General features: G+C 46.4%; 1 long non-coding RNA gene across 1 annotated transcript; it reads right to left on the bottom strand.

Moving 5' to 3' along the window:
• Window positions 1–3,613: 3,613 nt before the first annotated feature.
• On the bottom strand, window positions 3,614–10,373 carry LOC109281784 (uncharacterized). The gene is made up of 4 exons (XR_002088547.2): window positions 10,316–10,373; window positions 6,602–6,673; window positions 6,019–6,128; window positions 3,614–5,076 (listed from the first exon to the last, which is right to left on the bottom strand). It is a non-coding gene; the product is annotated as an uncharacterized LOC109281784 (long non-coding RNA).
• Between the last annotated feature and the right edge of the window lie 7,000 nt (window positions 10,374–17,373).

The raw sequence follows: 17,373 nt of genomic DNA, 5'->3' as shown, positions 1-17,373 counted from the left end.
CTCTTAGCCTGTTGACCAAACTGTGTGCTCACTCCTGAGATTTGGAAAAGGCTGTATTTAGGGAAGATCTTCCTTAGCATTGGGTCTTTGGTTTTGGAGGACTCTGATGCCTGAAAAAAATGCCTGTAATGGTGTATGGCACAGTGCTGACCTGGGTAGTTCCACTGGCTTTTTCTTGACCATTTTTTGTTTCTTTTGCTTGTTTTTGAATGTGTTCCTCTCTTTATACCCATGTTCTTTGTAGCAATTGGAATCTGGCTTCTCTCTGGGTGGGAGGTTTCTGTGGACTGCCACATGAGAGATTTACTTCATTTCTTTGGCTGATTTGGCAGTTTAGTGCTTCCATAATGGTCTGGATTTTGATTTCATTGTATAATACTGTGATGCTTCTCAATAGAAGCAACTCAATATCGACTGACTAAATTAAAATACAATAGGCTTGATGCAACTGCCATCTCTGAGAGATTTGCCATTTTTATGGCAGTAGTCAGTGAAGCTTCAGGTGAATTGTTTTTCTGCAGCTGTGGGCATGTCTGATGATCATAGTATCGTCATCATCATCAATTCCTCGCTTCCATGATTGTCTTATCTGTGTTACCAGATATGGTTGAGAAGGTTAATCTGGGATTGACAGGTTCTGCTGCAACTTGGGCACATACATCACTGCAGGGTGGATGACTCTGAATTCCTGATTCAGTCCATGACATGTGCTGACTATGAAAGCTATGAAAGCTTGGAACAGTGCCTATTGCACAAAAATACAAGACAGTGGCTGGGGCAAGTCTGGGTTTTGGTAACAAGCCTGCCTCAAAGAAAATCAAACTTCACTAATGGCTTGCAAGCCATTAAGTGTAAGAGAAAGTAGAATGCTTGTGGTACCAAATACCAGAACCAGGCCATAAGCTAATAGCAGTCATAATAACAGTCCTCAACCTTCTACCACACCTGAGCCTAAAAAAAAAATAAGTGGTGGTTAAAAGTAATAGCAGAGACCTGACACACTCATGACATATACGTAGCAAGACTCAGAGAGCAAGCTAGAAAGCCAAGCGTCCTGGGGAGAAACCTACAAACTACATCTACATCTCAGTTGAGCTAAGTGTCACTAAACAAAACAAAAGAACTAAAATATCCACTTCAAAGCAAAGGCTGTAAGCAAGGAGAAAAGCCAAGGGTGCATTGAAAACATGACTGTAAATATATCCTGGTTAACACATTCCCTTTTTGATTGAGACCTATTTCCCAAAGCAAACATCCAATATCTGTTTAAAGTTTTATGCTAAATAAGTCTATGTGACTGCATCTAACCTACCTCACACCTATTGTCTGATCCTTACTGCCTCACATTTACATTAATTAATTGGGGCATATTTCTCAAAAATAGGCAGCCCATTTCTAAATGTTTATTATGCTAAACCAGTATGTATTTTCCTGAAACTCACACCTACTGTTTCCAATGGTCTCTAATCTTCACAATCTCCATAATCCATTTGATGCAGCTATTTATTAGGCTCCATTGTTAAAATAACTACTGAAAAATAGTATTCTGTGATTAATTTCCTAAAGGTACCTCATTCAATTAATATCCATCCCATTTGATTCCAAGACCAGTTTAGAAACTTCACAAACACACAAACAGGATACAATTGTAACATGTTTCATAGTTGGTAGGGGCAGAAGGGACCTGAGCAGATCATTAAGTCCAACCCCCTGCCATGGGCAGGAAAAAGTACTGGGGTCAAATGACCCCGGCTAGGTGTTTGTCTAACCTCCTCTTAAAGACCCCCAGGGTAGGAGCCAGCACCACTTCTCTTGGAAGTTGGTTCCAGATCCTAGCCGCCCTGACAGTGAAGTAGCGCCTCCTGATGTCTAGCCTGAATCTACCCTCTGCCAGCTTGTGACCATTATTTCTAGTCACTCCTGGTAGTGCTCGGGGGAACAGGGACTCCCCCAAGGCCTGCTGGTCCCCTCTGACTAGTTTGTAAACAGCAACTAGATCCCCCCTCAGCCTTCTCTTGTGGAGGCTGAACAGGTTCAGGTCCCGTAGTCTCTCCTCGTAGGGCCTGCCCTGCTGCCCCCTGATCATGCGGGTGGGCCTCCTCTGAACCCTCTCAATGCTGTCCACATCCCTCCTGAAGTGCGGCGCCCAGAACTGGACGCAGTACTCCAACTATGGCCTGAGCAGTGTCACATAGAGGGGGAGGATCGCCTCCTTGGACCTGCTCGAGATGCATCTGTGGATGCATGACAAGGTGTGGTTGGCCTTCCTGACCGCGTCCCCACACTGCCGGCCCATGTTTACTTCGGCATCAATAATGACTCCGAGAGCCTTTTCTGCCTCTGCACTGATGAGAAGGGAGTTCCCCAGCCTGTAGGTATGCTGCTGGTTCTTCCTCCCCAGGTGCAGTACCTTGCACTTGTCAGTGTTGAAACCCATCCTGTTCTCATCTGCCCACCCCTGTAACCTGTCTAGGTCCAATTTCAGCCTATTCCTCCCTTCTAGCGTGCCCACATCCCCCCACATCTTAGTGTCATCAGCAAATTTGAACAGGGTGCTTTTTACCCCCTCCTCCAAGTCACTGATGAAGATGTTGAACAGTGCGGGTCCGAGGACCAAGCCCTGGGGGACCCCACTGCCCACATCTCTCCAGGTTGAAAATGACCCATCCTCCACCACTCTCTGGGTGCAGCCCTCCAGCCAGTTAGCGACCCATTTGACTGTGTAGGTGTTGATGCCACAGTCACCTAGTTTTTTAATGAGAATGGGGTGAGAGACAGTGTCGAAGGCCTTCCTGAAGTCCAGAAAGACTACGTCCACTGCTACCCCTGCGTCTAAGGATTTTGTGACCTGGTCGTAGAAGGCCACCAGGTTGGTCTGACACGACCTGCCTCTAATGAACCCATGTTGGTTGCCCCTAAGCATAACCTCCCCTGCTGGCCCCTCATGGACATGCCCCAGGATAATTCTCTCAAAAAGCTTACCCAGGATCGAGGTAAGACTGACTGGCCTATAGTTTCCTGGGTCCTCCTTCCTCCCTGTTTTGAAAATGGGAACCACACTGGCCCTTTTCCAGTCCTCTGGCACCACACCAGAGCACCACGAGTGCTTGTAAAGCTGTGCCAGGGGTCCTGCAATGACCTCTGCTAATTTCCTCAGCACTCTGGGGTGGAGATCGTCAGGACCAGCTGATTTAAATACGTCCAGTCTCTCCAGAGGTTCCCTGACTAGATCCTCACTGACCCTGGGCCTAGGTGCGCCTCCCCCAGGGCCTGAGGGGGTCCTGGCGGGCGGGCTGATCTGGTCCCTGATCAGGAAAATGGAGGCAAAGAAATTAAATAGGTTAGCTTTGTCGTCTGGTGTGATGACCAGATTTCCTAGAATGTCTTGCAGAGGCCCCAGGTTACCCAGCACCTTCTTTTTGCCCCCTATGTATTTAAAAAAATGACTTCTTGTTGTCCTTGATCTGGGTAGCTAGTCCCAGTTCCATCTCTGCCTTGGTCTTCCTGACAGCCCCCCTGCAGCCCTGAGCAACCGAGGTATAGTCCTCCCTGGTGATGGCCCCTCCCTTCCATTGGGTGTACGCCTCCTTTTTAGCTAGGAGATGTTCCCGCATGCTTTTGGTGAGCCATGGGGGCTTTTGTGCCCTCTTGTCCCCTTTGATCCTTGTTGGGATTACCTCCCTGTTAATGATGTCCTTGCCTGCTTTGTTTGGACTTTGATTAACCAACTATCAAGAAGGAATGCTTTGAAGCTATGCAATTAAAACAGTACCAAAAACAAAACAGAACTGCCAGGAAGATGTGTGGAGTCCAGAGAAGATCAAGAAGCCATCCTGCTACCCACCGACCAGTGAAGGACCCATGCTCTGTAAAGCTGTACAAGAACTGCTTCCTGCTTGCATTGGGTAAAGTTCTCTTTGCAGCTAAGATAATACAAGGACTGTAATAGGTCATTTATTGAACACTAAGAAAAAGCCTTTTGTTTTTCTGTCAGTTAGTTTTCTAATTGGTAGTAATTAAAGCAAGCCTTTCTGCTATTCATCAACTGAGCGTTGTGTCAATTCTTAAAGCACTAGGTTTAGAAATTCCATTTCTAAGTGCAAAAATGCTTTCTCCTGCTCCCACATTTCTGTCTCCTGTTGTCATCCTGAGGTTTCAAAGTACTGACACCCTTACAGCAAACTCTTCAACAATTTGGGGCAGTTCTGGGTGATGGCTTCCCATGAGTTAAAGTTGATGTTGCATTTTTGAAGCTGGCCTTGAGGACATCTTTGAAGAGCTTTCTCTGCCCTCTTCTTCAGCCTATTCCTTGACTGAGCTGGGAGAATAAAACTTGCTTTGGAAGCCTGGAGTAAGACATCTGGATGACATGGCTGGTCCAACAAAGTTAATGTTGAATGATTGTTGCCTCTGCTCATGGTATTTGTTGTGAAAGAATGCTAATGTTGGTGCATTTGCCTTCTCACTGGATTTAAAGAATCTTCCGAAAGTAGCATTGATAGTGTTTCTCCAGCAACTTGAGATGTCTCAGCTCTGTACAGTAAGGTAGCAATCACAACTGCTGATCATAATATAGGTAGGTGTAGATAAGACTTCTTACATGTATTGGATTCTGTACTGAATGTGCCAATAAGTGGTGCTTCTGGAACTAAATGCTGAATATACAAATCCAACTGGAGAGGGCCTGCTGAGAATTATGCAGCATACAGCATACCTAATTCCAATAGCAAATTGTCAGGCATGCAATGGTATTTTATAAAGCTCCATGTTTTCGGGTGGGGTGGAATTTAATTAACTGCCTGAATTATAAGAAATCTGTGCTAGCCATTTCTAATGATCAGCAATGGGTTTAGCACCCTGCAGTACCTGCACCACAGCATGCACTGTGTCACCTTCCATGTGGTCCATGACATCAGAACCCTGTAGAACCTGTACTACTTGATCTTCTCTATACTTTAATGCTGCTGTCTTTGAATCTCAGTTGTAGTATGCAGACTCTCCAGGGAGGGATTTTCATTCCTCCTGTTGCTGCTGCCTTCCTCCTCTCCATTTCATTCTTGTGGTATATCTGACGAGCTAGTGGAACACATGAGATGACCAGGATATCTGCTGCTCTTTTCTCTTTTCTATCTGCTACACTTCTACCTGCTGCCAAAAATCCCAGATTTACCTGCATCCAGATACCTTGCCCCAGAGGTGGATTAATGTGTATTGGGGCCCTGGGCAAGCACAAAATTGGAGGCTCCCTACCCCCATGGGAGCTAGGCTGCAGCAGCAAAGAGAGGGGCCCCTTTCCCTCCTGGTGGTGGCAGAGGAGGCAAGGTAGATCCTGCTGAGGTGGGGGTGGAGGGCACATACAGGAAACCCTTGCCATTCATGAGGGATACTTTCCAGAGATCCCTGTGAATTGTGAAATCTGCAAATACATCGGAAATGTGGTGGCAACGGTGGTGGGAGCGTGGCGGTGGTGGGAGCACAGTGGTGGCAGTGGGAACCCAGCGGCAGCAAGCGCAGAGCTCCTGCAGATGCCACCAGCACTGTCAGCAGCAGGGGGTGGGGGTGGTGGGAGAATGGTGAGGGCATGTGAGAGAGCATGCATGGGGAGAGAGCATGGGTTCGAATATTCAAAACGATGAATGGTGAATCTGTGAATGGTGAGGATTTCCTGTACCTTCCTTTTCTCCCTGCTCCCTGTCCCCTCCCCTGCCATGGCCAAACACACACACATACACGCACACACATACAGAGGCATGCACTCTACTCTCACTAACTCTTTGCACGTGGATACACAGACACACACACAGACACAGATGCCCTCATGCACACACACGCATGCATACACACACACAAACAGAAACAAACAGACAGAGACAGAGAGAGACACAGAGGCACACACAGACGCGCAAACTTTCCCCTCCCCGACTCTTGATCACTCTGAGGCACCCCCCCCCAACTACAAGCTGCCCACCCCTCCATCTAGCTCCCCCCTGTCCTGCCCCCCACCTCTATTAGACTTACCTGCAAGGAGCTGCTGCGCGGCTGTATTCTAGGTGGCCGCGCAGATGCACAGGACCAGACTGGGCTGGGCTGGGAGTGCCACGTCATGTCTCTAGGGGCTGGTGGTGGCACTGGGAATGGTGGTTACAGGGGAGATAAGATGAATTTTAGGGGATATAGCCCCCAAGGCCCACCCAGTGCCACTGCCCACCTGTTCAGAGAGGTACAGCACTCCCGACCTGGCCCTGGCCACCCCCCTGCCAGGAACAGCACTGTTCTCCCGGCTGGCCCAGCCCTGGCCCTGTCCCCCCCCACCCCACCCCACCCCCCGCCCCATTGGTAGAGGGGTCCTGCTTCCAGCTCTCAGGGAAGCAAATGCAAAAGCTTCAGTTTTAAACTGGAGTCATTTTTGTCTCTCTGCTGGGAGACAAAAAACAGCACCACGTTTAAAACTGTGGCTCTCACTTCCCTGCTGATGAGGATCCTGGGGACCCTGAATCGGTAGTGGCCCTTGGGCCTGGGCCCAGCTGGCCTGTCCATTAATCTGCCTATGCCTTGCCCCATTTAGTTACATTATACTGAGCAGAGCTACAGCTCACCATACCAACAAATATGACACCTCCTGTAGACACTGCTCCCTTCTCTCAAAAATGGCAAGGCTTCACGGGCCTGGTGACTGTTGAAGAGACAGGTGAAAAGCTGAAGAAAGACAAATTTAAACCGACTTCTGCCCTGGCAACAATATTTGGCCCATCTTTTAAGGCTTCAAAAGAAGATCAAATGCAGAATAGACATTCAAGAGAACTCTAAATTGAGAGCACTGGTCGAGCATGTTATGGACAAGGATTTCCAGACTGTAGCCAAGAACCTCAGGGTCTAGCTCTTATCCTTGCCCATTCAGAGTCTCCATGATAGGCATGACAACACAAAGTGAACAGGAAATAGAGAAGCACAGAGGGAATAGTTTGATTACCCCACAAGACTGCTGCAGATCATGTCAAGCTGTGTTAGAACATTGCAACCTGCTTATCTATTATGCTTGCCAGCACCTGGCAGTTGCAACTGGGAAAGCACTCTGGATTCTACAGACTAGGTATTGTTTAGTTTGGATTAAACATGCCAATCAGCTGCAAAACAGGAAAACTAACGTGGCATATACACGCGTCAGAGTTTGCTTACATTTCCTGAGACAACTCTAATCATCAGGCTGTGTGTAGGTTTTGGCCAGCATGTGCTTGTAATTAAGCCACCAATCTTCACCGACTATACTTTCCAGTCAGCTATAGGAGAATTAAGGCAAGTGGCCGATGTGAGGCCAATCCTTATACAAATAAGCTGAGCTGCATGTTGGAGTGGGGAGCCTCTGGGAAGGTCTGTCTAGGCCCTAGAAATTTTCTAGTGATGACAAATTATTGTTCTGCGTGACATGATGGCTTGTTCCCCAGTAGAGGTGGCAGAAGAAAACACTGGGACCAGCAACAGAAAATCAGTGTCTACAGAAGGGAAAAGCATTGTGGCAGGGGAAGCTCCTTTCTAAAGATAATCCTAACAGCCAGTGGGTGATAGATAGCCCACAGGGTTGGAGGCAGCAAAAAGTCAGCTATAACATGAGGAATGGGGAAAGGAAACTTAGGAGCAAAAGCCATGGGGAGGAGACAGAAGGGAGAAGAACTAGTACTGTGCATCAGGAGCAGGGTAAGTCTGTGTTATGAGCACCTTTGCTGGGATGCTTGTTTGCGTCATTAGATTTCAGTCATCATCCCGATGATTCAGGTTGACTCAAACAGTTGTCACTACATCAGTTATATTTAATTCCTATTTGTAGCATGCACATTGCCACCATAAAAGCCTGGAAATATTATTTGAAATAAAAATTGGTTTGTGGTGCAGTTTTGAGCCAGGGTGAATTCTGTGGCAAATTCTAAGGTCATAGAGTCAGGAAGCATGCAGCATCCTAAGTGTGCCCCCTTGGTGCTGTTCTGGGGAGAAACAAGTGTTATGTGACCAAGCTATAAGCCTCTGGAAGTGAGAAATAGTGAGCATATAGAATAGCTGTTATGTGTGAGGAAGGAAGATTCAACCTACATGTTGGCACAGTGTAGTTTAAGAGCTGACATGGCAGATCCAGAACTTTATCATTAAAATAATTAACACTACATGTGAAAGGTTTTCTTATTTCCCACAAAGCTGAGCACTTATGAATGGGAAATACTGTTAGCAATTAGCATTCCCTGATACAAAAGCCAATAATTATGAACTGTGCCTTTAAGGGTTGGTGGTGCTAAAACCTGTGGGGAGTTAGGAGGCTGGTTACTCCTGTGGCAAGGTCACTGCTTTTGCCTGGCAAGCCAGCCTTGGGGAAGGACACTTCAGATTGGTGGAACATTTCCACCAATCAGGTAACAGCTGGGAGCAGCTTGCCCCACCCCTGTTTGCTGGGGTTGGGGGGGGGGGGGGAAGGGAGATGGGAAGCCCCTGGACCTGATTGAAGAATGTGCTTTACAGGTCTGGTGGACTTCGGGGCAGGATCTCCAGTGTAAATAAAAGCCCAGTCTGCTCAGCCAACTGGGCAGATGTGGCAAGGAATGGCGAGGAGAGAGGAGCTCTGGAGAAGACTGTCATTGGGACCCTGCCTAAGCCTCAATGGTGCACGGATCGGGACACGGTGCTCAGGCTCTGGGAGCTGCTCGAAGTGGCTTGAGCCTGCAAACCCAGCAAGTGGCTGCGTGGGGCGATGCATAGATCAGCACACAGACGGCTGACCCTGAAAGCAGCTCGAAGCTGCTCGGGCCCCACACAGCGCGCAAGTCAGTGCGCAGAGAGTCAACCCTGAGAGCAGCTCAAAGCTGTTCAAGTTAGCCCTGGCTCTAGGCCAGGTAATCGGAGCCCCACAGTGTGGCTCAGCATTAAACTAAAAGAGCCCAGGTGCCCAGAGCAGGGCCCGGGAAGGGGAAAGACCCTCAGCATGAGGCTTGGGAACCAGAGCCACTGAGGGCTCGGCTCCCATAGGAGCTCTCTGGGTGCCCAGCACAGGGCAGAGGGCCCAGAAGGAAAGACCTCTAACTCAAAGCCGATGGCTCCAGGAGGCCTGAGATGGTGCAGGGACCCAGAGGCCAGATCAACAGCCCCCAGTGGAAGGACCATGAGTTACCAGGAACCCGGGTCCCACAGGGTAGGTGCCCCCGGGCAAGGGACCCTGGGAGGAGTGGGCAGGGGAAAGGCGCCGTACCTCCTCCACGATCCAGGGTAGGAGGGAAGGATACCTCAAATATACACTAGGGAGGGTTCTGTGGAACACCCAGGGGGTCTAGGAGGAGAAGACTATTCTATTTGAGGGACAAAGTTGTTGGAACTCAGATAGGGTGCATCTAATATCTGGTACAGTTATGCTTCCCATTTGGTATCTATTGCTATTGTTGGTGTTATACATAGTTGGTTGTATTAATTCTGTATAATGGGCTCTGTAAGGATGGCTTTATTAGGTAACCCATTTGTGGTATAAACTTGCTGGATTGACAGTCCCGGGATCCATACCACTTCTGGGCTCTGGGGCATGGGTACTTACCTGAATGCCCTCCCTGGGGCAGACTTCCTTTTGCTAACAGCTCTTTATATGTAGATTTGTATCTATACCTGTACCTGTATCTATTTTACAGAGTTTTATATATAAATGTTTGCAACTCAATAAATTGTATATAGTTAAGAACTTTGGGCCTGGGCTAACTCTATATTGAAAGAGGGATTTGCCCAAAATTCTGCCATACCTCTCATAGCGCTCCCATCCTGCCTACCCATCTGAATCAGCTTTAGTTAAAGCATCCCCACCACCATTTTTCAGTGTGGGGACGTTGATACATGTGATGCTTGAGTCTGTTGGAGTGTGATAATTACCATGCTCCAGCAGACTCAATTAATCTTACAGCATATTGGAGCAGCCTCTCTGTTCATGTATAGGCACCCATACAGGCCATGGGACTGCTTTGAGTTAGTTCTGCTTTGAATGAAAGCATATCTTTTTCAAAAGCATCCCTTTGTGATTTACAGATTACCACTAATGGAAAATCTACTGCAACAGTAGGTTCTATGATTCTATTTGTCAGTTACCTAGTTAAAATCTGCACCATCTCTGATAACATATCAAATTATTTGAATTAGCAGGTTGATTAAACTCAGTAATATAAATTAATAATTCCTAAACAGCTCTTTTTGGAGAGGTAACCTTTATATAATTAAAAACCTTTCCGTTCCAGTAATAAAAGTGCATTCTTAGAAAGTCCATTGACTCAAAAATAAACACCTAACATGTCATTCAGCATACCTGTAGGTATTTTGAGTCATTTGAAGCTGAAGGTTGTCCATCCTCAAAGGTGATGACTGAAAAATAATTTAAACAATGAAAAGTTAACAAATTAGTGGGTCTGAAATAATAAGAAAGCACCACTCATCTAGTCACACAGACATGCACAGAGAGGGACACAGATGCTTATAAATTTTTCTATGTTTTGGTATTTGGCAGCTCAACTTTGAACAGCCTGTCCAACATGAAGAATCTGTGTGAAAGTTTAAATGTTCACTCTGTTGAGAACAAAAGTCTTTTCACCCTCAAATCACAATTTTGGGGTCTTTTATTTATATGCAGGCTTATCTTGGAAGCACGATAGAGCAGTACCCAGTGCTTTGACTAAACAAGGCTGAAATTCTAGTGTAACAGAAATTAATGAAAAACTCCCTGTGACTTCAATGGGGATAGAATTTCATCCCCCCCCCCCCCCCCCCCGCAACCCTGCACTCCATGTAAATCCTAAATTTGGAGGAGGGGCGAATGGCATACTCCTATGTTATATTATTTGAGAGATGTTATGTGATTAGCATCACAATGTGAACACACAGGTCAGAGTTAGGGTTATGTGTGAATCCTGATCTTTGAGTGCTTACTTGTGCAGCCCTAATGTTTGTAATATGGTATAGAATATTCAGGGGCAGATCATATAGATCTCACAACCTCTAAGCATTGAGCAAGAACAGAACTAATACACAACTGATCTGTCTTGAAACCTATTTCAGTCAGTGCTTGGGCTGGCTCTTTCTACAGGCATGAATTGCAAACACCACATATAACTAAGATTTCACTGAGAATTTTTCCAGAGAAGGTGTGGCAGGTTCTTAGATCCTGTGGTGAGGACACTCATGTGAATGCCTCACTAATCAGACATGTACAGGCAGTGAAGGAGAAGTCATACCCTCCTCCTGAGGCTAGATATTTCCTAGGGTTCAAATGATACAGAGGAAATCCAAGTGCTTTAGTCCAATACAGAATCACATTCTCTTGTTCCAGTGACTACTGTCTGTCCCACATTCACCTTGGACACTCACAAAAGCCAAGGGCTTTCCTCTATGTTCAGTTTGGAAGTGGAATCAGTTTAGCTTCCAGGAGTTATTTGCACATTCTCTTTCAGTTGTCTAACTGTTTTACCCCTGAGATTTCTGGAGTCCAGAGAAATGGAGATGAGGTCATGACCTGGTGCTTATAGAGAAACTCACAGTGGGAATTAAATCTGTTCCATAAAATAAACAGTAAGAGTCTCTGATTTCTAAACAAGCCCCATGGGCCCCTTTTGCACTGTGCTGATCTGCTGTGACTAATCATCCTGGTAGGTGTTGGGTCAGAATCAACAATGGTTCTCCACTAAGGTCATTTACTTTCTCTGTTTATACTGCTAATTTTATCACTGCTCAGAGTGGCTAATGTATTATTTATATGCTTAGCAGTGATAAATTTTGATGCTAAATAAAGGCTTCCTGGCACAGGGAAGTTTATGAGCTGATATAGCAGATCCAGAACTTTATCATCAAAGGAATTAACACTACATGTGAAAAGTTTTCTTATTTCCCACAAAGCTGAGCACTTATGAATGGGCAATAGTGTGAGCAATTAGCATTCTCTGATATGAAAGCAAATACATGATGAACTGTGCCTTTAAGTGTTGGAGGTGCTGAAACCTGTGGAAACTTAGGAGGCTGTTATTTCTAATGGAGTTCCTCTGCATCTGTAATTATTCCTAGAAAAGCAACATACTGAAGTGCTTTGCACCTTCACATTTTATACAAGGAGTCTGGTGGTAGTTCAGAGACAGGACTCAGGAATAATAAAATACTAGATCCCCCGTGCAGTGTTGCTTGCATGAAAATCCAATGAGCCAATTTTTGCTTGAGATCACATGATCACATTTTATTGCACTTCAACAGCTTCACAACACTTCCACATACACAGAATCCTGAAACATATCACACTTTCTTACTGTAAGAGCTTTACAACACTTCCATATGCACAACATTCCTTGTTTTGTTACTCAAGTCAGCAGTCACTGCAAATCAGATGTGTTTTGGGTGGGAGATTCTGGAAACAGCCACACATAGTTGTCCATGGGTGAAGACAGGATCCTGAAGGAACACTCCTACTCTTTTTAATGTTTGCCCCTGGACTTTATTGATGGTCATGCTGAATGCCACCTGCACAGGGAATTGTTGACATGTCCATGTCAATGGAAATGTCGTCAGACAACTTCAGTGCTATCTAAGGAATTAGTACTGTTCTTTCTGATCCAAAAAAATTTTGCCTCATGTAGTCTGCTGTTGATGACAGATTGCACCAATAGCCGTGTTTCATTGCACAGACCATGCTTAGGGGCAAGGTTTTGCAGAAGCATGATGAGCATCCCAGACTTAAGGTGGAGCTGATGTGGAGGCAAATCTAACACCTCCATGGAATTCAAGTACTCAATTGGCACAGCCTAACACTTTCATCCTCTAAAAGAGCACCTGCACTTGTATGAATCCATTTTTGGCCTCGAAATTTTGCCACAATAGCATTGTTGATCTCCTGTATAGTGGAGTAATGTGACACCAAAATACCTCTTTCAGATGTCCATCCTGGATTTTTATAATTATGCAATAGATTTGGAAATGTCCATTCTATCATTGCTGAGAGATCCAGAAGCATGCAGCTCTCAGGAGGCAGGGTAATGATTTCGTCAGTATTTGGAACTTGACCATTTTCCAGATCCAAAATCCAAGTACTTTGCACTTTGTGCATCAAAATCTCCCTTACTTAGTCACATGTTCTCATGAAGTTGGAAGTGGTTCCACAACTCTGATCACTTCAAGCATGCTTCTACTATTTGTGGCCATGAAGCATTTTTCACAACAGGCAGGATGTGCCATAAAGCACCCCCAAGCACTATCACCTTGCCACCAAAACGTAAATTGCTCTGCAGTAAATCTTGCAGTGTCCGTTCTACAGCCTCTAGCATGTACTGATGAGCCATTGGTGCTTCATCCCAGATGATGATAGCTGCTTCTCGAATCAGCTCAGCAAGGTCAGGCTCTGCTGATATACTGCAGGTGCTGGTTTTCAACACATTCAGAGGTACCTGGAACCTTGAGTGCACAGTCCTGCCTCCCGTAAGCATGGTAGCAGCAATTCCACTGGATGCCACAGTCAATGCAATGTTCCCTGCCCCGTGCGCTGCTGAAAGAATCATGTTGAAGCAGAATGGTTTTCCTGTACCACCAGGTGCATCAACCAATGCACAAAGTGGCTCTTGATTCTCCACTGCTTTCAAGATTGCATCCACCATTTGTTGCTGAGCTGGAAGCATACATGGCAGTGAATCTTGAGCAATTTGGCGTTGCTCCTGCCAGTTATAGTACAGCTCCTCTACTAATGCATTTGACAGCCGTTGAGTGGGGATGTCTTCCAAGAATGAGCAAGCTTGCTGTCTGAGATCACGGCCTATCGATGGGAGGTGACTGATAGTCCTTCAAGTTTTTGCCATGGTTGCTTAAACTTTTCTCAATATCAAAAACAACCATAGCATGAAGAACAGCCCTAGACAGTGAAGCTGGTTTTGTACAGAGCTCAAAGTCATCAACCATCACATCAATGTGACGTTCAAGGAGTCTTGCTGGGGTTGATGTGTTGAAAAGAGGAGCATTGTGACATACAGCTCCCTTATCTGACTGCACATGTGTGTAAGTGCAGCGCCTGATAAAACACCATCCTATTCATTGTCATCCTGTAGAATTCCCAGTGCTTGGCAAGCCTCTTGGTACGTGCTGTGCTGAATCCCATGTACATTTTTCAGCTCTGCAAAACTCATTTTTCCTTTTGAATGAGTACGATATAGCAACAAACACAGGTAAAAAAGCTTGCATGCTGGGGGATGAACACTATGGACACAGCCAATAACTTCCAGTTGGCAAACACGGGGCTTCCATTGCTTCTACTTCTGATCCCAAGTACATACGGGCCCTCTCTCAACAACTTTATCTATTGCAGTGAGACTTCATACTTACTAACGGAGACAGCACGCAGTGTGCGTAATAGTATAGATAAACCATATTCTTTAGGAGGCTGCTGAACAAAAGCAGACCTATGGTGCATCTATACCTGTGCTTTAATGTGAATTAGCCTATTTTAATGTGCATTAAAGCATCACAAAAACACATGCCCTGTTGCTAATGTGCATTTAAATTGGCTAATGCACTTCTTTCTAGAACTTCACAGTGGAGGTACTAGATTTAATGCACATTACCTAAAGTGTATTAATGAACATGTAGACACACCCTCAGTTCTTTTCTAGCTCCTGCATTTAACTACACATACTCTGGGGCAACTAATGTCACCCCAGAGGGTGTCCTAAAATCAGTGATTCTCAACCTTTTAGACTTAACGCATCCCTCAGAAAATGCCAGATCTTGGTTTTCCTTCATTTTTACTACAAAAATGTAATAGAGCAATTTTTCAGTTGAAAAGAACTCTCAAAGACCACAACAGGACAGAATGTTTGTAACACTGTGGATCCCTGTTTGAAATCTCTGGGCTTATCTTGTGACCCATGTTTGTACACCTAACCAAGCTAACATTGAATAACCCCCTGCAGCACCCTAGGTCACTCTATTGTGCCTCTGGGCATGAACGATGTGTGCCCCCAGCGGCTGAGGGGGCATGCTTGCGGGGGGAGGGCGGCATCAGTGGCAGGAGTATAGTGGCGGTAAGCAGGAGCTCCCACAGATGCTGCTAGTGCTGTTGGTGGTGGGAGGGGGTGGCAAGCGCTGACCGGGGTCAGTGACCATCTGCAGATGCTGCCGGAGGTGTCTGCAGCTGAGCAGGGGGAAGTGGCAAGTGGCGACTGCCCACAGGCGCAGTGCCTTTTTATAGGGAGTACACCACCATGCTCAGGGGGTGCATGTGCACCTGCATGCAACCCCTATGTGTCACCCCTGCCTCTGGGTGCCCTGAAACCTTGGTTGAGAATCACTGGCATAAACATTGGCCTGGACCACACAGTTGTAGCTAGGCTCACTAAATATATTGCAAAATCCAGGCATTGTAGTTAGGGTTGGGGTTTTTTTTTTCCAATATGGAAAAGGTTGTCTTTTACTAGAAGGAAAAAAAATTTAAAAGCTTCTAGCAAACAAACGCAATTTGTTTGATTTAGAAATGCCACTATGGTGCTTCTGAGGAACGGGAGTTCTGGTGACTCATGTTCCCATTGCTGCAATGGAATGTCCTTTCTGATTGGACTACATTTTTCATGATGTGTTATTAACCCAACCCTGTGGAGCCACTTCAGTGCATTGTGGGAGATTCTGGCTGTGAAGGGTCAAGGGAAATGTAGTCCAATTAGTGAACTCAAACCACAGAGTAGCACAGGTGTAGGGTTCACTGTGTGGACTAGATAGAACTCCCATGAGAAACTATGGCAATACTTTCTAATTTCTTGCTTGCTTGCTTTGGCTTCTCATTGGGAAACTGGATTTTTTAAGCAGAAAATGAACATTCCAGGGAACATTTTAATTTAGTAAAAAATTAAATTTCTGTAGAAAAACAAACATTTTGAATACAATATTTTTGGCCAGCTACATTTATCCTGTGTTATTCTGGGAAAAGAGAGAAGAGTTGGGAGTAACAGATAACAGAGGTAGGACTGGCTGACTGTAGGGTCAGTTTGGTATCTCTCTGGCCACAAACAGCAAAGGAGTGGGTGCTCAGGTGAGTTTTGGAAAGGGGGACTGTGGATCTGTGGGGTGTCAGTAAAGAAGCCAGAAAGAGATGAGCATGATAGCCAGGCTGGTCCACTGGATGTGGGGCAGTAGGTAGGTAGGATGCCTGGTAAAGGAGAGGAGGGAGTGGTTCAGTAGCCCACAATGGACCAAGTAATATGCTCCCCATAGACATACAGGACGTTTCCACACATGCAGGCATGTGCACTCGCAGCAACTCATATACAAATTTGTGCCAAAGACTTTTGCCTCAGTATATGCACTTTGGTGCGAGGCAAGTTGTGCCAACTGGGGCAAAAAGACCCTGCCCAGCTCCTCTCAGATCTGCAGCCAGGGGGAGATAGAACCTGGGGCCAGCACCTGTTTTGGCCGCAGCAGTATAAAAATCTGCCCTGAGCTGGCCCTAGCAGTATAAAAACCTACCCTGGTGAGGGCGCTTCTGAGGTCCAGCTAGTTGGTATCTGGGGACACAAGCCCCTTGTGCCAGATGGACTGCTGATGCAGCCCTAACCTAGAGTGTCCCCTGCACCCTCTACCCACCGCAGCAGTCTGGCGGTGGGGGCTGCTGCCTACCTGTAACCTGCAACAGCATCTGCCCCCATTGGCCATTTGGACCATCAGGCTGCAGGTCCAAGAGATCAGCCACCTCATCTGCCCTACAACTGGGTCCCCAGTGCTGGCCCTGGACAGGCTCCTTTTCCTGGGTCTCGCCACTTGTCTCACTAGCAGAGATCCTGGTGTTCCCTGTTTAAAAATTGCAAATTCTCTGACAAGAAACCCAAATACGCTCATTCAAATACCCAAAATAGTGTTCTGCTATTAAAATGAAATGCCACTATATAGAAAGGGATCAGTTGGGCAATGTTTTATTGATATATTTACAAGTTTAAAGCAATTTGGAAACCTACCAGTGCCTCTATCATCATAATAAAATAAATTCTAAATATCTATATGTTTTGGCATTTACTTTGAGGGGGCGGGGGGTGTCATAGAAAACTCAGAGCTGCCCCTACCCCCTTTGCTCATGGACTTCTCCCCCCCCCCCCCCCGGGCTGACAACTCCCCCCACATAGGGCCACAGCTCCCCCCACATTGCCACAGCCCCCCTGCAGGGCCACAGTCCCCCCCCACAAGGCCACAGCTCCTTGCACAGGGCACACAGCCTCCCCCCCACAGGGCCCACAGCTCACCCCTGCAGCAGCACTGGCAATCAGGCACTCAGGCCTGCTGTGGCCAGAGCCTCCAAGTGGCACAGCACGGCCCTGGCTGCCTCAGACTTGTTGCCGCCTGTGCCGCTTGTTGCGGGTCTGG

Source organism: Alligator mississippiensis, chromosome 8 (genome assembly GCF_030867095.1).
Source record: "Alligator mississippiensis isolate rAllMis1 chromosome 8, rAllMis1, whole genome shotgun sequence".
NCBI lineage: Eukaryota > Metazoa > Chordata > Crocodylia > Alligatoridae > Alligator > Alligator mississippiensis.
The sequence above is the reverse complement of the archived record's forward strand: the minus strand, read 5'-3'. Positions and strand labels throughout refer to the sequence as shown.